This window comes from Protopterus annectens, chromosome 7.part0, assembly GCF_019279795.1.
Source record: "Protopterus annectens isolate FY-2018-M chromosome 7.part0, PAN1.0, whole genome shotgun sequence".
Lineage (NCBI taxonomy): Eukaryota > Metazoa > Chordata > Ceratodontiformes > Protopteridae > Protopterus > Protopterus annectens.
In genome coordinates this window covers 1,091,411,207-1,091,434,384 of record NC_056739.1, presented here as the reverse complement: position 1 = coordinate 1,091,434,384, position 23,178 = coordinate 1,091,411,207, and the positions used below count along the sequence as shown (strand labels likewise).

The 23,178-nt window shown below is 37.4% G+C and overlaps 1 protein-coding gene across 3 annotated transcripts in view; it reads right to left on the bottom strand.

Moving 5' to 3' along the window:
• CORO2B (coronin 2B) overlaps positions 1-23,178 on the bottom strand; it is a 1,242,233-nt gene that overhangs the window by 1,176,574 nt on the left and 42,481 nt on the right. The window contains exon 1 of one of the 3 annotated variants that reach the window (XM_044077669.1): positions 18,045-18,367. The exons of 1 other annotated variant lie outside the window; for it this stretch is intronic. The gene's annotated coding sequence lies outside the window, so the exon portion shown is untranslated. Of the gene's footprint in view, positions 1-17,801; positions 17,827-18,044; positions 18,368-23,178 lie in introns of those variants that run through there. One more of the 3 variants, XM_044077671.1, reaches the window with a different exon arrangement.

Sequence of the window (23,178 nt, the reverse complement as noted above, 5' to 3'; positions counted from 1 at the left end):
TTGTTAAACCGGCGCTGCCCGATGCTGCTCTAGTGGCAACTCCACGCTAAATCGCGCTAAAGCACTCTAAAGCGTGCTTGATAGCAGGGGCTGGAAAGAGCCAGGAATTGACCCCTTTTGGCCAATAAAACTACAGTTTCAAGTCAGTAACCACTCCCACGGGGGGCAGGGAAGCAGCTCAATGTTTTACACTGCCACTGATCAACAGAGAGACTTTCCTCTAGCCCAAGCAAAAATGGCCTCACAGAAACTTACAAAACAGTTAAAGAACAGCAAGCCTATAACTTGAACTTTTTTAAATCTTCAGAAAAGTGGGAAAAAAGCAAGATTTTTTGTTTTTGTTTTTTCAGAGATAGCAGAGGTTCACAAGTAATATCAAGTTATAACAGTGCAGTAAATGACCCCACACAAGAGTGCTAGGTCAAAGACAGAAAATATGCAAGTTTTGAGAAAAAAACGATTTTAAAATTAAGTGCAAACAGGAAAATCAGTAAACAGCTTTTGGTTGTGCTCTAAATACAGCTACTAATGCAGAAATCAAGTTTAACAAGCCAGAAAATGCTCAAACTAGCGAGCTATGCAGAAAAACTTATCAAATAAACAGAGGAAAAATACTTAAAATCTCAAAAGTGGCTCCTTTCTTCTCTCAGCATTTTCTCCTCTTGGTGGGTGCTTCACCAACAGCCAACAAGCCTGAAAAGACGGCAAAACCACGAGGCAACTAGGTTTTAAGAGAGGAAGATGAAGGAGTTTTGGAAATGACCCCTTTTGTCCAATAAAACTACAGTTTCAAGTCATTAACCACTCCCACGGGGGGGGGCAGGGAAGCAGCTCAATGTTTATCACTGCCACTGATCAACAGAGAGACTTTCCTTTAGCCCAAGCAAAATGGCCTCACAGAAACTTACAAAACAGTTCAAGAACAGCAAGCCTGTAACTTGATCTTTTTTAAATCTTCAGAAAAGTGGGAAAAAGCAAGATTTTTTTTTTTGTTTTTTCAGAGATAGCACAGGTTCACAAGTAATATCAAGTTATAACAGTGCAGTAAATGACCCCACACAAGAGTGCTAGGTCAAAGACAGAAAATATGCAAGTTTTGAGAAAAAAACGATTTTAAAATTAAGTGCAAACAGGAAAATCAGTAAACAGCTTTTGGTTGTGCTCTAAATACAGCTACTAATGCAGAAATCAAGTTTAACAAGCCAGAAAATGCTCAAACTAGGCAGCTATGCAGAAAAACTTATCAAATAAACAGAGGAAAAATACTTAAAATCTCAAAGTGGCTCCTTTCTTCTCTCAGCGTTTTCTCCTCTTGGTGGGTGCTTCACCAACAGCCAACAAGCCTGAAAAGATGCCAAAACCACGAGGCAACTAGGTTTTAAGAGAGGAAGATGAAGGAGTTTTGGAAATGACCCCTTTTGGCCAATAAAACTACAGTTTCAAGTCAGTAACCACTCCCACGGGGGGCAGGGAAGCAGCTCAATGTTTTACACTGCCACTGATCAACAGAGAGACTTTCCTCTAGCCCAAGCAAAAATGGCCTCACAGAAACTTACAAAACAGTTCAAGAACAGCAAGCCTGTAACTTGAACTTTTTTAAATCTTCAGAAAAGTGGGAAAAAAGCAAGATTTGTTTTTGTTTTCGTTTTTTCAGAGATAGCAGAGGTTCACAAGTAATATCTAGTTATAACAGTGCAGTAAATGACCCCATACAAGAGTGCTAGGTCAAAGACAGAAAATATGCAAGTTTTGAGAAAAAAACGATTTTAAAATTAAGTGCAAACAGGAAAATCAGTAAACAGCTTTTGGTTGTGCTCTAAATACAGCTACTAATGCAGAAATCAAGTTTAACAAGCCAGAAAATGCTCAAACTAGGCAGCTATGCAGAAAAACTTATCAAATAAACAGAGGAAAAATACTTAAAATCTCAAAAGTGGCTAATTTCTTCTCTCAGCGTTTTCTGCTCTTGGTGGGTGCTTCACCAACAGCCAACAAGCCTGAAAAAGCTGTGGTCTGTACACACACTATCTCTCATTAATTATAACTGTGGTCTGTACACACACTATCTCTCTCTCTCATTACTTATAACTGTGGTCTATACACACACACACACACACACACACACACACACACACACACACACACACACACACACACACACACACACACACACACACACACACACACATTATCTCTCTCTCTCCTTACTTATAACTGAGTTCTGTACACACTCTATCTCTCATTACTTATAACTGTTGTCTGTACACACACCCTCTCTCTCATTACTTATAACTGTGGTCTGTACACACACACTCTGTCTCTAATTACTTATAACTGTTGTCTGTACACACACTCTCTCATTACGTATAACTGTGGCCTGTACACAGACACTCTCTCATTACTTATAAATGTGGTCTGTACACACCCTCTCTCTCATTACTTATAACTGTTGTCTGTACGCACACTCTCTCATTACTTATAATTGTGGTCTGTATACACAGTCTCTGCCTCATTACTTATAACTGTGGTCTGTACACTCACCCTCTCTGTCATTACTTATAACTGTGGTCTGTACACACACTCTCTCTCATTACTTATAACTGTGGTCTGTACACACACACTCTGTCTCTCACTTATAAGTGGGGTCTGTACACACACTCTATCTCTTATTACTTATAACTGTGGTCTGTGTATACACTCTGTCTCATTACTTATAACTGTGGTCTGTACACACACTCTCTCATTACTTATAACTGTGGTCTGTACACACACTCTGTCGCTCATTACTTATAACTGTGGTCTGTACACACACACTCTCTCTCATTACTTATAAATGTGGTCTGTACACACACACATTTTCATTACTTATAACTGTGGTCTGTACACACACACACCATCTCTTATTACTTATAACTGTTGTCTGTACACACACTCTCCCATTACTTATAACTGTGGTCTGCACACACACACACTCTCTCATTACCTATAAATGTGGTCTGTACACACACACTGTCTCTCTTATTACTTATAACTGTTGTCTGTACACACACTCTCTCATTACTTATAACTTTGGTCTGTACACACACACTCTCTCTCATTACTTATAACTGTGGTCTGTACACACACACTCTATCTCTCATTACTTATAACTGTGGTCTGTGCACACACTCTCTCATTACTTATAACTGTGGTCTGTACACACCCTCTCTCTCATTACTTATAACTGTGGTCTGTACACACACTCTATCTCTAATTACTTATAACTGTTGTCTGTACACACACTCTCTGTCTCATTACTTATAGCTGTGGTCTGTACACACCCTCTCTCTCATTACTTATAACTGTGGTCTGTACACACACTCTATCTCTAATTACTTATAACTGTTGTCTGTACACACACTCTCTGTCTCATTACTTATAACTGTGGTCTGTACACACCCTCTCTCTCATTACTTATAACTGTGGTCTGTACACACACTCTATCTCTAATTACTTATAACTGTTGTCTGTACACACACTCTCTCATTACTTATAACTGTGGTCTGTACACACACACTGTCTCTCTTATTACTTATAACTGTTGTCTGTACACACACTCTCTCATTACTTATAACTGTGGTCTGTACACACACACTCTCTCTCTCTCTCATTACTTATAACTGTGGTCTGTACACAAACACTCTGTCTCATTACTTATAACTGTAGTCTGTACACACACCCTCTCCCTCATTACTTATAACTGTGGTCTGTACACACACACTCTCTCATTACTTATAACTGTAGTCTGTACACACACACTCTATCTCTCATTACTTATAACTGTGGTCTGTACACACACCCTCTCTCTCATTACTTGTAACTGTGGTCTGTACACACACCCTCTCTCTCATTACTTGTAACTTTGGACTGTACACACACACTCTCTCTCATTAGTTATAACTGTGGTCTGTACACACTCTGTTTCTCATTACTTATAACTGTGGTCTGTACACACACACTATCTCTCTCTCATTACTTATAACTGTGGTCTGTACACACACACACTCTGTCTCTCACTTATAAGTGTGGTCTGTACACACACTCTATCTCTTATTACTTATAACTGTGGTCTGTACACACTCTCTCTGTCCCATTATTATAACTGTGGTCTGCACACACACCCTCTCTCTCATTACTTATAACTGTGGTCTATACACACACACACACTATCTCACTCATTACTTATAACTGTGGTCTGTACATGCACACTGTCTCTCTTATTACTTATAACTGTAGTCTGTACACACACACTCTCATTACTTATAACTGTGGTCAGTACACACTCTGTCTCTCATTACTTATAACTGTTGTCTGTACACACACTATCTCATTACTTATAACTGTGGTCTGTGCACACATTCTCTCTCTCTCATTACTTATAACTGTGGTCTGTACACACACTCTCTCTGTCCCATTACTTATAACTGTGGTCTGTACACACACTCTCTCATTACTTATAATTGTGGTTTGTACACACACACTGTCTCTCTTATTACTTATAACTGCTGTCTGTACACACACTCTCTCATTACTTATAACTGTGGTCTGTACACACACACTCTATCTCTCATTACTTATAACTGTGGTCTGAGCACACACACTCTCTCATTACTTATAACTGTGGTTTGTACACACCCTCTCTCTCATTACTTATAACTGTGGTCTGTACACACTCTGTCTCTCATTACTTATAACTGTGGTCTGTACACACACACTCTCTCTTATTACTTATAAATGTGTGTCTGTACACACACACATTCTCATGACTTATAACTGTGGTCTGTACACACACACCATCTCTTATTACATATAACTGTTGTCTGTACACACACTCTCATTACTTATAACTGTGGTCTGTACACACACTCTCTCTCATTACCTATAAATGTGGTCTGTACACACACACTGTCTCCCTTATTACTTATAACTGTTCTGTACACACACTCTCTCATTACTTATAACTGTGGTCTGTACACACACACTCTCTCTCATTACTTATAACTGTGGTCTGTACACACACACTCTCTCTCTCATTACTTATAAATGTGGTCTGTGCAAACAAACTCTCTCATTACTTATAACTGTGGTCTGTACACACCCTCTCTCTCATTACTTATAACTGTGGTCTGTACACACACTCTATCTCTACTTACTTAACTGTTGTCTGTACACACACTCTCTGTCTCATTACTTATAACTCTGGTCTGTACACACCCTCTCTCTCATTACTTATAACTGTGGTATGTACACACACTCTATATCTAATTACTTATAACTGTTGTCTGTACACACACTCTCTCATTACTTATAACTGTGGTCTGTAAACACACACTCTCTCTCTCATTACTTATAACTGTGGTCTGTACACACACACTCTATCTCATTACTTATAACTGTGGTCTGTACACACACTCTCTCTCTCATTACTTATAACTGTGGTCTGTACACACACTCTGTCTCTCATTACTTATAACTGTGGTCTGTACACACACACTATCTCATTACTTATAACTGTGGTCTGTACACACACACTGTCTCTCTTATTACTTATAACTGTTGTCTGTACACACACTCTCTCATTACTTATAACTGTGGTCTGTACACACACTCTCTCTCGTTCTCTCTCTCATTACTTATAACTATGGTCTGTACAAACACTCTCTGTCTCATTACTTATAACTGTGGTTTGTACACACACCCTCTCTCTCATTACTTATAACTGTGGTCTGTACACACACATACTCTCTCATTACTTATAACTGTGGTCTGTACACACACACACTCTATCTCTCATTACTTATAACTGTGGTCTGTACACACCCTCTCTCTCATTACTTGTAACTGTGGTCTGTACACACACCCTCTCTCTCATTACTTGTAACTGTGGTCTGTACACACACTCTCTTTCATTACTTATAACTGTTGTCTGTACATACTCTGTCTCTCATTACTTATAACTGTGGTCTGTACACACACACTATCTCTCACTCATTACTTATAACTGTGGTCTGTACACACACACACACACACACACACACACACACACACACACACACACACACACACACACACACACACACACTGTCTCTCTCTCATTACTTATAACTGTGGTCTGTACACACACTCTCTGTCCCATTACTTATAACTGTGGACTGTACACACACCCTCTCTCTCATTACTTATAACTGTGGTCTATACACACACACACAAACACACACACACACACACACACACACACACACACACACACACACACACACACACACACACACACACACACACATTATCTCTCTCTCTCCTTACTTATAACTGAGTTCTGTACACATTCTATCTCTCATTACTTATAACTGTTGTCTGTACACACACTCTCTTTCATTACTTATAACTGTGGTCTGTACACACACCCTCTCTCTCATTACTTATAACTGTGGTCTGTACACACACACTCTGTCTCTCATTACTTATAACTGTGGTCTGTACACATACACCGTCTCTCTCTCATTACTTATAACTGTTGCCTGTACACACCCTCTCTCATTACGTATGACTGTGGCCTGTACACAGACACTCTCTCATTACTTATAAGTGTGGTCTGTACACACCCTCTCTCTCATTAATTATAACTGTTGTCTGTACACACACTATCTCATTACTTATAATTGTGGTCTGTACACACACTCTCTGCCTCATTACTTATAACTGTGGTCTGTACACAAACCCTCTCTGTTATTACTTATAACTGTGGTCTGTACACACACTCTCTGTCTCATTACTTATAACTGCAGTCTGTACACACACCCTCTCTCTCATTACTTATAACTGTGGTCTGCACACACACTCTCTCTGTCCCATTACTTATAACTGTGGTCTGTACACACACTCTCTCATTACTTATAATTGTGGTGTGAACACACACACTGTCTCTCTTATTACTTATAACTGTTGTCTGTACACACACTCTCTCATTACTTATAACTGTGGTCTGTACACACTCTGTCTCTCATTACTTATAACAGTTGTCTGTACACACACTCTCTCATTACTTATAATTGTGGTCTGTACTCCCACACTGTCTCTCTTATTACTTATAACTGTTGTCTGTACACACACTCTCTCTCATTACTTATAACTGTGGTCTGTACACACACACCATCTCTTATTACTTATAACTGTTGTCTGTAGACACACTCTCCCATTACTTCTAACTGTGGTCTGTACACACACACTCTCTCATTACCTATAAATGTGGTCTGTACGCACACACTGTCTCTCTTATTACTTATAACTGTTGTCTGTACACACACTCTCTCATTACTTATAACTGTGGTCTGTACACACACACTCTCTCTCATTACTTATAACTGTGGTCTGTACACACACTCTATCTCTAATTACTTATAACTGTTGTCTGTATACACACTCTCTGTCTCATTACTTATAACTGTGGTCTGTACACACCCTCTCTCTCATTACTTATAACTGTGGTCTGTACACACACTCTATCTCTAATTACTTATAACTGTTGTCTGTACACACACTCTCTCATTACTTATAACTGTGGTCTGCACACACACTCTCTCTCTCATTACTTATAACTGTGGTCTGTACACACACTCTCTCATTACTTATAACTGTGGTCTGTACACACACACTGTCTCTCTTATTACTTATAACTGTTTTCTGTACACACACTCTCTCATTACTTATAACTGTGGTCTGTACACACACTCCCTCTCTCATTACTTATAACTGTGGTCTGTACACACACACTCTATCTCTCATTACTTATAACTGTGGTCTGTATACACACTCTCTCATTACTTATAACTGTGGTCTGTACACATACTCTCTCTACACTCTCTCTCTCTCTCTCTCTCATTACTTATAACTGTGGTCTGTACACACACTCTCTGTCTCATTACTTATAACTGTGGTCTGTACACACACCCTCTCTCTCATTACTTATAACTGTGGTCTGTACACACACACTCTCTCATTACTTATAACTGTGGTCTGTACACACACACTCTATCTCTCATTACTTATAACTGTGGTCTGTACACACCCTCTCTCTCATTACTTATAACTGTGGTCTGTACACACATCCTCTCTCTCAATACTTGTAACTTTGGTCTGTACACACACCCTCTCTCTCATTACTTGTAACTGTGGTCTGTACACACACACTCTCTCTCATTAGTTATAACTGTGGTCTGTACACACTCTGTTTCTCATTACTTATAACTGTGGTCTGTACACACACACTATCTCTCTCTCATTACTTATAACTGTGGTCTGTACACACACACTCTGTCTCTCACTTATAAGTGTGGTCTGTACACACACTCTATCTCTTATTACTTATAACTGTGGTCTGTACACACTCTCTCTGTCCCATTACTTATAACTGTGGTCTGAATACACACCCTCTCTCTCATTAGTTATAACTGTGGTCTATACACACACACACTATCTCTCACTCATTACTTATAACTGTGGTCTGTACATGCACATTGTCTCTCTTATTACTTATAACTGCTGTCTGTACACACACTCTCTCATTACGTATAACTGTGGCCTGTAAACAGACACTCTCCCATTACTTATAAATGTGGTCTGTACACACACACTGTCTCTCATATTACTTATAACTGTTGTCTATACACACACTCTCTCATTACTTATAACTGTGGTCTGCACACACTCTATCTCTCATTACTTATAACTGTGGTCTGTACACACCCTCTCTCTCATTACTTATAACTGTGGTCTGTACAAACACGCTCTATCTCTCATTACTTATAACTGTGGTCTGTACACACACACTCTCTCATTACTTATAACTGTGGTCTGTACACACACTCTCTCTCTCATTACTTATAACTGTGGTCTGTACACACACTCTCTCTCATTACTTATAACTGTGGTCTGTACACACTCTGTCTCTCATTACTTATAACTGTGGTCTGTACACACACACTATCTCTCTCTCATTACTTATAACTGTGGTCTGTACACACACGCTCTGTCTCTCACTTATAAGTGTGGTCTGTACACACACTCTGTCTCTCATTACTTATAACTGTGGTCTGTACACACACACTCTCTCTCATTACTTATAAATGTGGTCTGTACACACACACTCTCTCATTACCAATAAATGTGGTCTGTACACACACACACTGTCTTTCCTATTACTTATAACTGTTGTCTGTACACACACTCTATCTCTAATTACTTATAACTGTGGTCTGTACACACACTCTCTCTCTCATTACTTATAACTGTGGTCTGTATACACACTCTGTCTCTAATTACTTATAACTGTGGTCTGTACACAAACTCTCTGTCTCATTACTTATAACTGTGGTCTGTACAGACACCCTCTCTCTCATTCCTTATAAATGTGGTCTGTACTCACACTCTCTGTCTCATTACTTATAACTGTGGTCTGTATACAAACTCTCTGTCTCATTACTTATAACTGTGGTCTTTACACACACTCTCTCTCATTACTTATAAATGTGGTCTGTACAAACACACTGTCTCTCTTATTACTTATAACTGCAGTCTGTACACACACTCTCTCATTACTTATAACTGTGGTCTGTACACACACACTCTATCTCTCATTACTTAACTGTGGTCTGTACACACACACTCTATCTCTCATTACTTATAACTGTGGTCTGTACACACACACTCTATCTCTCATTACTTATAACTGTGGTCTGTACTCACACACACTCTCTCATTACTTATAACTGTGGTCTGTACACACACACTGTCTCTCTTATTACTAATAACTGTTGTCTGTACACACACTCTATCATTATTTATAACAGTGATCTATACACACACACTCTCTCATTACTTATAAATGTGGTCTGTACACACACACTCTCTCATTACTTATAACTGTGGTCTGTACACACACACACTCTATCTCTAATTACGTATAACTGTTGTCTGTACACACACTCTCTCATTACTTATAACTGTGGTCTGTACAAACACACTGTCTCTCTTATTACTTATAACTGTAGTCTGTACACACACTCTCTCATTACTTATAACTGTGGTCTGTACACACACACTCTATCTCTCATTACTTATAACTGTGGTCTGTACACACACACTCTATCTCTCATTACTTATAACTGTGGTCTGTACTCACACACACTCTCTCATTACTTATAACTGTGGTCTGTACACACACTCTCTCTCTCTCATTACTTATAACTGTGGTCTGTACACACACTCTCTCTCATTACTTATAACTGTGGTCTGTACACACACACACTCTATCTCTCATTACTTATAACTGTGGTCTGTACTCACACACACTCTCTCATTACTTATAACTGTGGTCTGTACACACTCTCTCTCATTACTTATAACTGTGGTCTGTACACACACACTGTCTCTCTTATTACTAATAACTGTTGGCTGTACACACACTCTATCATTATTTATAACTGTGATCTATACACACACACTCTCTCATTACTTATAAATGTGGTCTGTACACACACACTCTCTCATTACTTATAACTGTGGTCTGTACACACACACTCTATCTCTCATTACTTATAACTGTGGTCTGTACACACACACTCGCTCATTACTTATAACTGTGGTCTGTACACACTCTATCTCTCATTACTTATAACTGTGGTCTGTACACACACACTCTCTCATTACTTAGGTTCTTAAACAAGCAAATACAGCAGAAGGCAAATTCCTGTGTTAATGTGATCTTCAAATAAATGCAAATAAAACAGAGTGAATAATTTCAACAAAAGAATGGGCTTAAATCCTAAAAATATTTTGAAAGAGAATGTTTTGCAAGAAGTCTCAAACCTTTTTTTGGGGGGATAATATCTTCCAACAATAGTGCCTGACATGACATGGAATGTATGTTAAACATTGAAAAGGTATGTAGAGGTCTTTCGAAAATGGTCACTTCTATGTGTGAAGTTTCTATAACACATTTCTTGAGTTCAACTAAGATGAAGATTACTCCAATCCTAACATATGCAACAGAAATTTCAGATGACGAGAAAGCTTAGGAGTACTTTAACCTTTATACAGAACAGTCAAGAAGGCCGTCAGGTTGCCAACCTCATTTACAAGAATCAAGGTTGGATAGTAAAAGGGCAATGCTGAATGGTCCTGCCTTTGGAAGATGTATACAGCTCATGAGATTAGCAAGAAAAGAGTTAAAAAGGAAACTATGGGGAGGAAGCAGGTGATGGGCTGGAGATGGTATAAGGAACGGCATGCTAATAAGATGTACTAAAATACAAAAAAAATATTTTTTATATTTAGACAAATATTTGAAAAAAAACAAAACAAAAAAAAAAACAATGCTTAAGTTGTAAGTATGTTACATATATCAGGAAATTATAAAGAAATGATGTGCACCGAAAATTTAAATTACATATTTTTCAAAATTTTAAATGGAACATCTGTATGATTGTGATAATATGAATTACCTCATTAGCATAATGAACAGGGGTTTGAGGACAATTTGCATGTTATATATATATAAATCTGTGCTGTTTAAGTGGAGTCGATGGTACTGTAGAATAGGGTAGAGAAAATAGAAAAAAATGTGCCTCTGTGGCTATCAGCCAAAGGAGGATATAGTACATATTGTTTTAGAATGCCTGTTGTATACAAAAAATCAAAACAAAACATATTTGAACATATTTTGGACTGTCTTATGAGAATGTCATAAATAAGGATTTGAACAAACTTTTGACAGTATTACTTGACACTGGGGACAAACACAATATCAAACGCAGTCCTGTCAGTGGTGCAGAAACCGAGATGCAGGCTAGAGAAACAAAGTATGCATTAACACAAAGATTTTGTTGCAATAGAATTAACAGATAGATACATAATGAGATTAATATAATGTTTTGGATGCAATAGAATCAATTGACAAATGTGTATTGGTTATTGTTTTTGTGTTATGGTGTTATAACAGCATATCTGTTAAAACAACTAAATAAATGATAAAACAGATAACTGCTGCATAGCCATACATCTTTAACACTTCTTCTGCTGTTCACGTTCATTGCAAGTCAACATTCATCATTAATAAATTTACTTTCACTACATTTCAAGGACAGAGATACTGGTATGCACACAACAGGACATGGAAATACTGCTACACCTAGTGTTTATCTCCTGGTTAAATAACAGCCACGTTGTGAAGACTGAGGTCTCTATGACTGAATGAGACATGACTCATTTTGATGGAAGTTTTAATAAATACTAAGAGGTGCAGTGACCTTTCTTCTGTGCTACTGGCCATCTTAGAGTTAAACTGATTAAACAGGAGGTGTATGGAAGCCTTCATATCAGTGAGGACTGCCTACACATAAAGCGAAATATATGACTATGTTGGTATATATGTGTATACACACACACACACACACACACACACACACACACACACACACACACACACACACACACACACACACACACACATGTGATGGGTGCAAATGTGGGATGATGATGATTATATGTGTGGGATTGCTGTTACTGGTCTTGACAATGACCAACTCATTGCCTCAAATTTCATTAAATAGTTTTGCACTCACATGTGATTTCTTTGAATTGTTTCCATGTGCTGGCCACCAATATTTAATCAACCTTCAAGCTCTGATTTAGAGCAGTTGGAATTTCAGGGCACTTGTGTACCTCAGGAAAGGTGGCACTTGTTCTCCAGAAACCCACCGAACAGTAGATTTCATACCATCTGATTCTAATGTTTGAATGACACTGGGTCCTGCATTTTAGCTAGCAGTAACTTGTTGGATCTCAGATGACATATACATGGAAATGCTTACAGTTCAGATATTTAACTAGGAAGGTAGACAACATGCAGTAACTAACTGCATTGGTGGTTCAGTGGTAGAATTCTCCCCTGCCATGCAAAAGGTCTGGGTCTGCTTTCTGGCCAATGCAGCATGATACATTTCAGGTGGGAGGCTGGCATGATGGTTAAGGTATTTACTTTATAAACACAAGGTCCAGGCTTTGATTCTCACATAGGGTAATTGGCTAGGCTTAAAACAGCTCAGATGGCAGTTAGCTTAGTACTGATCTATCTATAAACAAAGCATTTCACATTTTGGTTGAATGATAAGACAAATATCTTATATTCTCTTTCACAAAACATAGAAGAACATTGGCTTAACAGAGGGTTCTTTCTGATGCTTCTCTAATTATCAACCCTCTATTTAGGGTCGGGAGGGTGGCCTAATGGTTAATGTGTTTGTCTTACAAACACAAAGTGCAGGGTTTGAGTCTCACAAAGGATAATTGACTAGGCTTGGAATGGCTCACAAGGGCAGTTAGCTTAGCACTAATCTATGAATCAAACTACCAGAACTATTTAATTCACTATCCATGGATTTCATCTTTATACTCCTTGTACTATAGGCTTTTGTCCTGTGGCTCCTTCTTTTCTGACTTCCTAATCACAGCTTTTATAATGTTATTTCTACTACTAACTGGATTCACTATAAGAATGATCTCATGGTTTGGGCATTGTTGTTTTTCGTTAGAGAATATTCAGAGTTGTGGTGTAACCGTTTTGTCCTTTTCACTTGTTTGATGCTAGACAGTTTCACATTAATTATTCTAAGAATAAAGACATAATCTTTGGCACACCCTCAGAGATGGCTGAGATCATCCAAGAAGGAAGCACCTCTGGTGCTTATGGCAAGCCAGTGGAAAAATACATTTCAGAAGTCTAAGGGTATGAATGAATACCTGCATGACAGCCAAGGTCATGCCTAAAGCCATGTGCAGCAAAAAAAGTGGTTTCTGTTTCAGAATTTCCTGATATTTGTGCCCTGACTGAAAGATATCAGCTTTCACTAAGATATTTAATCATCTTCCAATGAGAATATGTGTTGTGACTCATTTATTTTGATATTTTAAGGAATTACAAAAACTGTAATGTGTTTGCAGCATTATTTTAACTTTACCCTCCTTATTTCCAGAAAAAAACATCATTGTAGAGTTTTTGGAGAGCGTAGGATAGCTTCTTGAAAAAAAAAAAAAAAAAAAAAGAACTGTTTGTGTTGTTTATGCTGTTTGCGTGCAATCTTTAGATTGCTTTCCTTCTCGTACAACCATTCCTTAGGAATCTACAACCGGACTATGCTTATTATGTACAAACTCTTCCATTGCTGAAAGAGTGGGATTGTTCCTCCTATGGATTTCCTACAAGGGACAGCTTGCTACCTTATGAGAGAATCAATGGCAATTTCCATTTCATATTTCTTATAAATCAGCTAGAAGTTCAAACAGGTGAAATTGTTTCCTGCTCATTTCTTAATTCTTTCTTAAACTCCATCTAGCTGTGATTCTTCAAGAAAGCAAAATGAATTCATGATATGAAATGTGCCCCTAATCTATAACATTTAAATGCTTTTGTGGTTTTGTTGACATTCTTCTTGTTTCGTGTGTAAACAAATATAGTATATAAATGTACTATTAATATATCTCATTAGTGCATAATATTATATTGCTGTATTAGCACCTGGTATTTTTATGTATATATGGATGTATATTTCTGTCTAGCCAAAAATGTGTTATTTTGTATACTCCAGTAAAACTATTCAGTCCTCACTCATTCCGTATAAGGTTACTAGCATTAAGTGGATCTTGTAGGAAGAACCTTCAAACCCAGCCGCAGTGTTACCCAAGTATCACACTTTGTTTTCTGCATACAAGCCACAGTGTTAGCTAATTGGATGCACTTTGCTTTCTGCAGGCAGACAGCAGAACTGGTGAGAGGCTGGCTCTTTCAATGCCTGCTCCTTTTCATTAATCTGCACTTTGACAGCTTCAACAGTACTGCTGTAACTACGACCTTGTTGTAGCTTAGCTTTGCCCTCTGACACCTGCCCACTCACCACGCATAACAACAATTCCGGTATGGTCTGTTAAGCAAACACTGACTTAACCCTGTCATCCTACTCTTTGGACAGCTTCTGTTGATAATGCCTGAGTTAGCATTTCTGTCCAGCTTTCACAGTGGGGGTGGAGGGACACAGACTGTCTCTGAAAAATGCTACAACTCTGCAGGTTTTTAAAATTAGAAATCATTTTCCACAAGACTTGATGTTCTACTCTCTGCCTAGTATCTGATGTTTAAGCTTTGCTTAGTTTATTCCTTCAAACTTCACAATGCATCCAGACAAACATAAACAAAGTAGTTTTCACACCATGTCACACTGTGATGAAGAAAATTCACTGAGTATATAAATGAGAGGGTATGGGTGCAGAATATAATAACCATATTTAATGACCTTTCAGCTTCTGATATTTATACAGCAACGCTTCTACCATAAACAACACTATTCTTTGTTCATTTGCATGCGTCACAAGGCATACCCACAAGTCAAGTAAAGTAAAAAGGATTACATTGCTTACTTATTTAATTGTTATCCAGATAAGCCCACTGAACACAAATTTCCCTTTCCAGGTGACACAGTTTGCAAGTGAAAGTTGAAGGAATCAAATCTATACCTGCAATATGGAGCTTATCAGCAGCTTGTAGTATTAACTCGCCGAGTTAAACTGGCATACAATAATAAAAGTGACATATTAAAGCAGCAAATACATGCCTTCATACATTAAACATTGTGCATAAAGTTACAAATCTTTGGTTTATATTATAAAGAGGCAGGATTTCCATAAATGACTTGTGGCAATTCTCCATATAAATTACCATCTCACTCCTTTATATGTGAAGTCAGACTACATACTTTGAGTCATCCAGAATGAATATTTTGAATCTGGCTTCTGCATATTCCTTGCATATTTATGTGTGTGTATAAACAGATGAATATAGACTTTAATAGCAAACAAGGTCTGCTTGGAGCATCTATTGTTCCATTTTCCCCTGCCTGTGTGATTAAATTATAGATCCAGCATAATAAATAGCATATTTTTCTTCTATTATTTCTAACATCACCTGATATAGGCCCTACATATATTTTGAGGAACTCTCTAACCATTTTGTCAAGATAATCTCCACAGGAAGGCAGTTCTAGCCATCTACCACCTTCTCTATGAAAAAAAGTATTCACATTTCCCTTGAGACAATCAGCTTAAGCAGTCAAACTATAAAGTCTTTTTTTAAGCAACTATTTTTTTCTTTTATGCAACTAATTTTTCCTGCATGCATAGATGATTAGATTGCTAGACAGGGAAAAGCATGTATGTTTTTACATAATGCATCACAAGGTAAAAGAACATCACCATAAAGCAATAACGTTTGCCCTACTGCTCAGACCTGTATATTCTACTATAATGCCAATGCCCACTACATGACCAACTTGCCATAATTTATCCTTGCATCCTTGCCCTTAGTACTATGTAGACTTTTTTAAAGCCACTGTCACAGAGTTAATCCAGCCTGTGGAATAGGACAAAATGTAGTAGAATCCACAATCAGTAAGCTTTCTTCCTGAGCCACTAGCAGAAAACATAGAGTTTTTCAGGACCGGGAGGCTGGCTAGGACAAACAAGTACACAAGCTGGTGTATCTCTTGGATACAGTAAATGGAAAGGAAAAGATACTTGTTCACATCTTGCCTGCTACATATTAAATGACTTCAGCTCAACAAACATTTCCTGAATGAGTTATTCACACTAAGGGGGTACAGACAAGTGAAAACTATCCAAGTGAAAACTGTTTTTAAAGGTAAAGAAGAATATTTCATGTTTGAGCTCTGTCATGAACAGTAAATGAACAGTTTAATTAACCATGTTTTTGCTGTGTATCATTGCATCATCACTGTATTAAAAAAACATCTGTTGAAAATCTCTCATTTAATTTTACATGTCAGGGTTCTATCATCTGAAGGATTTATTCACCAGAGGACACATGTGCTATGAGAAAGGCTTCATTGCTTTTCTTAGTCATGAAATGCATCATTAGTGAACAGAACATAAACATTAGCAACTAACTCCACCCTACTATCCCATGATAATAAGACCACTTGTAAAGTGTCAGCTGTACTCATACCTCTCAACCTCTTAGCACAAGAAATCTGGACAAATCCTAACATAATGGGGGGACAAAGGCCCAAGAATAGAAACATGTTTTAAATATTGCTCATATAAACTTAGAAAGTTGCTAGAACAACAGGATTTGTGTTAACATGCATTGTTCTGGAGGATATGAAGTCTGAAACTCAAGTGTATGTCATTACATAGTGGTGACTTTAATCCCTAGATCATCCCTGTAATTTGTCAAAAAAGGAAATTTTTATGAGGAACAGACAAAAATACGAGGAGAAATCTGGACATTCTGTGAAAATCTGTACAGTTGACAGTCCTAAGATTTGGCCACTTAACTAAAGATGCAACACAGCTTTGTTTACAATCATTAAAAATCCCAGGGGCCACCACCCTTACTTGTTTCACTGTGCGGATATCAGTTAGGCATGGTTTCGTAAACCAACATGACAAGATTTCATTCTACACATTTCCTAAGAGCACAAAAGGATTCATTTATTTATTTAATAAATAAATCATTTTTTGCTCAGTTTAAGAGGGGGTTAAATAACGTAGCTGTGTTTTCGGTGGCTAAGTCACTGCTATCATTACTTTCTGTCACTACACTTTTTGATCCACCTGCTGCGGTCTTTGGCAGCTGACTGTTGGTATTACTGCAGAACACAAATGCCAAGAAGTTCTGCAAGAGAAAGTAAATAATTCACCTTGAGAAATGCAGGCATTCCAGATTAGAAGCCTTACAGGGTTAACGCTGTAGTGCTGACTAATCTGTCTTCTCTCTTTAAGCAGAGCAGCATTTTACAAGTGAGATACTCTGAAATATTAAAATCCTGTATCACATCAGAGCTTTGTGTGATGTCCCAGCAGTTCTGCAATCAAAACTCCATCTGCAGTCTGGTGTCTGATGGTCCTAGCGACTCTATGGTCAGTACAGTGTTTCCTCTTACCTTTGTGACAGTCATGCAGAAATGCTTTGAAGATCAAACAGTGTTTCCAGAAAGCAAGCTGAATTTTTTTTTCATAAGCAGGAGGAGACTTGAAATGATCCTTTCATGTTGCTGCTGCTGCCGTTGGTTTCCCCTGCAGAGGAATCAGCGTCAATGGTTACAGGAAGCGCCAAGGAGCCCCCCCAATCACACTGCAATCTGATTAAGCTGGTCTTGGTGGGGCTGCTCAATAACAGCAGAAATGATGTCACTGTGCATTTGTAATGACTGACTCTGCCTGTCAGGATAGGCACTGCAGGACAGTTTCAACAGAGAAAGACAAAACACTGGGACGGAGGAAAAAAGGGAGAATGTCTCTCATCTGCTCAGTCAACAGGGGAAAACTTTTCCCTTGAAATTATACTATTACAAGGTTGTCCCTTTAACTCTTTGTGGCACTTAACATATACTTAGATGTCTTATACAGCACTACTAATATTTACAGTGCTGGTTAGGTCACCTATGAGTACATCTTGAGAAGTCTTAATCCTAGCAGTAGAAAAATATGCAATAACAAGGATACAAACAGAGTGTGTGTGTGTGTGTGTGTGTGTGTGTGTGTGTGTGTGTGTGTGTGTGTGTGTGTGTGTGTGTGTGTGTGTGTGTGTGTGTGTGTGTGTGTCTGTGTGTGTGTCTGTGTGAGTGTCTCCTAAAGTTAGAATCCAGGAATATGAAGGGATATCTGACATACTACCAGCGTCAATGCCATGATGTGCTTCATATGCTCTGAAGTTATTCAGAAATATATCCAGACCACAAAGTGGTGCTTTAATACTTAAAGCACTGGTTCTACTTATCCAAAAAAATAAAAAATATTACCTATAGGATATTTGTACTGCACAATTTGATTTGTGTAGTAAGTTTACATAGGCATGCTGCAAAACACAGGAAGTATGCAGATACTATAGAAAATTAATCTGAATATAAAATCCACTAACATAACTACTTTAAATACTAATATAGTAATGAATTGGCAATGCAAAGTATAAATATGGAGTCAGGACCATCACATTTAAAATAGCAGTGATACGTATAAAACGTACATGTAAAAGTATATCTCTTTCTTCACACAATGCTAGTTCTTTCCTGTTTTTATCATCTATTTTAGTATGCTAAGAAATATACATTGTTAAACAAGATTTTTTAAACAAAAACATCACCAAAGATTCTTAAGTGATGCCACTGAACCACCCAGTTGTGGATGCTGATTCTGACTTGAATGATTGATGATGATTGAACCAAGTAGTACAGACGCTAGCAGCATGAATAAGTAAGTATTCCTGCCTTCTGGTCTTAGTTGCTCTTACTCATGCCTAATAATGAGGGCTAGAGATGGCTGGTACTGATACATGCACATGCACACATCTATCTATGCATATATGTGTGTGTGTGTGTATGTGTGTGGGGGGGCACCTCTTTACCACCCCTTCAAAAAAAAAAGCTACAGTTTATACCATGTACAGCATTCAGTTAAAACAGAAATAAATGTATTTTTTACCTTTAAACTGCAGCAAACTGTTTGCTACAATGTAACAGACAGTTGTTGCAGTTAATACCACACACACACACACAGAGTGATTGTGATTGGCCGATCACAACCCCTAACCTTTGTGCCCATCACAACTGTTACAAGCTTGTCCGTGGTGTAACAGGTAGGGTACTCACCGTTGGTGAAGAATTCTGTGGGTTCTATTCTTACACCAGGTACATGGACTACTGACAGTGCAGTGGAGTATAAGGCAATGCTGCACTCCTGAGTGTGTTGTGCTTCAGATGAAACATTAAAGCAAAGTTGTTGGTAGCTTAGGTGGATTTAAAAGATCCCATGGCACCTATCAAAAACAGTAGGGGCATTTTATGTATACATGATACATGCAAAATTATATACAATATCAAATAAAATCAGACATTAAAAGAAGCATTATAGAAAAGGTAACATAACAAGCAGGAACCGATAAGGAATTGGCAACCAAGCTGTAATTCTCCATCCCTTCTGCCAAAGACATTTTCTTATTTTTTTAAGATAAGTTTACAATCCCACAATTTATTATAAAACAAAGAACCACATCTTACCAATCATATAAACCATATGGCACTAATTATAAGACAATCATAATAATCTCAATGTAATTTTGAGAAGGAAAGGTAGTAGCCACACATCAAAGCTAATAAACCTAACAGCCTTAAAAAATTAGTCATAAAGAGTATTTTCTCTGCTTCAATAATCTTGTACTGTTTGAAACAAAATAAGAGCATGATCTGAAGCTTCTTCAACAGGACAGATAGCACATAACTTCTGAGAATTAATTTTATACTTCATAATATCTATCTGTTTATCTATCTATCATTATTAAGAGACACAGAGAGATTTCATATCTATCTATCTATCTATCTGTCTATCTATATAGAGACAGAGAGAGACTTCATAATATCTATCTCTATCTATCTGAATATATAAAGAGAGACAAAGAGATTGGCAGTATGTAAGGTTGTAGACTTCAGGTCATAACAGATGTCTAAAACAGCATATGCATGAAAATATTTAAAAAAAATACTTCTGCCAGTTGCTTTATGATATTACATAAGATATATGCAATATTATTGCATTTCTGACACATTATACAGCAATTTTCATGCATTAAATAGCTATACCATTTATATATATATATATATATATATATATATATATATATCCCCAACCCTCCTGTGACAGAGACACACAGGATATATATAAATAACCATTATGAACTTCAGGTGTTTCAGCTATATGACAATTCTGACTGACCATAACTTTTACATTTGAAGTCATCTTAATGGACAATTTCAGACCAACAAAACCAAACCACACTAACTATGACTATGCATATTTTAGCCTTGTTATAACCTCATCAGCATAGTACAAATAGAGCATTTGACTAAACATAACAACTACAGGGTTGTTATACCCAGCTGATGTCCATTATCATTAGGGTGACTGCAAAATATCCCAACTAACAAATTAAAGGTCAAGGAGAAGGTCACACTGAAAAATCAATCAGTAAAAACAAAACGAAAACTCCAGCCAAGCTAGATCTTCCAATGAGTGACCTCCCAAACCTCCTGTGACAGAGGCACATGGGATATATGCAAATGACCCTTATGAACCTCAGGTGTTTCAGCTATATGGCGATTCTGATTGCCTATGGAAGTTCTAGCTTGGCTGGAGTTTTCATTGAGTTTTACTGATTGGTTTTTTAATGTGACCTTCTCACTCTGTTTTAATTTGTTAGTTGGGATATTTTGCAGTCACCCTAATGATAATGGACATCAGCTGGGTATAACAACCCTGTGTTTCCTATGCTTAATCTAGTACTCTACTTGTGCTATGCTAATGAGGGCATAGCTATGTGTATCCATAGTTAGTGTGGTTTGGCTTTATTGACTTAAAATTGTCTATTACAATGACTTCAAATATAAAAGTCATGAGCAATCAGAATATAGTTCTACAGTAGAGAGTTGATTATCTGAATATCAATTATCAGAAAAGTCAATTATCAGAACCAGCCTTCCAAATTTTCTGGGTAGGAAAAATCATAAAGTCTGAATATGCAAACATTATATGTATTTTCTTGACTTTATTTTAAAATTTTTAGCCAGCTTGTGCGTGGAAAATATTTTTCATTGCCCATTGGAATCGCTGGATGATTGAAAAGTGTACTCCTGTATGCAGAAAAAAAACAAGATTTTAGACTTTTTTTTATCTGGTTAAATTATATGTTTGATTATCCGAACAGTTTGATTATCCAACTACCCCAGGTCCCAGTTAGTTTGGATAATCGACTCTCTACTGTATATATATATATATATATATATATATATATATATATATATATATCTAGGGTCACTGTCAAATTACTGAAAAGCAATATAGTGAAAGCCATAACATTGAATGTACAGTGTTGAAATTTTAAAATGTTAAAATCAAACTACCTACTCTCCTAAGTGTGTAGAGAGCTAGATTTGCCCCACTGCATGGCCCAGATTAGCGCTTATTTCTGAATTTCCCTAACGGGGGGAAATATTGTTTGTTGACTCACTCTATACTGGTGCACTGTATGTTTGTAGTACATGTATTCGTTTAGCAGGCATTTTGAGTTCAACATTGCACACTTTCAACATGTTGGCATTTCAGGAGTTTGCATTCAGTATTGTGACTTTCGGAATACCATTAGTCAATACGTTTTCATGTACCTATATATATATATATATATATATATATATATATATATATATATATATATATATATATAGGGAAAGAGAGGGAAGGAGGGAGAGAGAGGCATTGGCATAGGTGAGGTTGTAGGCTTGAGATGTTTAAAGCTATCTATGTAAGAACATATTAGAAAGACTGTATTCTTCTGAATAACAACTTTGGCTGCCATTAATTTTATGATGTGTATTCCCCTACTAAGCATAGTTTTGGCAACTGCTGTTACTTACCAAATCCTATAAAGTAAGGAAGAAAAAGAGTTGTACTTTAGAGCCCTCCCCAGTGATCATTCTGTATTAAACTTGCGTGAAACAGTGATACAAACATCCTCTGTTTTAGCATATTTCATATCCGTGTATCATTATAGCTGAAGGAAATTGTGCACATCTGCTGGAAAACTGCCTGCTGTTTTAACTAGCACAACTTCAAAGCACATGTTTAAATATATATTGGTGTTAGTGTAGCATCATTCAATCTAAAATAAACCAACACAGTTTGGGAAAACATGTTTTAATACACAACACACATAATGACAAATCATGGCTGATGCACTGTAGGGGAGGGAAATCATTATGAAGTCATTTTGAAATAATTCATTGTGTGCAAAGCATCAGATGAAGTGTGAGAGATTGTCAAAGTACAGTAATCTGCAGACAGAGTAATACCCAGAGACTCCCCATACTCTGGAATAGACTGCCCATACATGTCAAGCAGAGTGCCTCCTTGGCCCTCTTCAGAAGGAACATTGATGATTGGATGGGAGATAGGATATTCACCCCGGGGATCATGTCAGTCGCCCTGCTAGACAGGGGTCCTGGGAAATAAATATTGTGGGAAGAAATATCC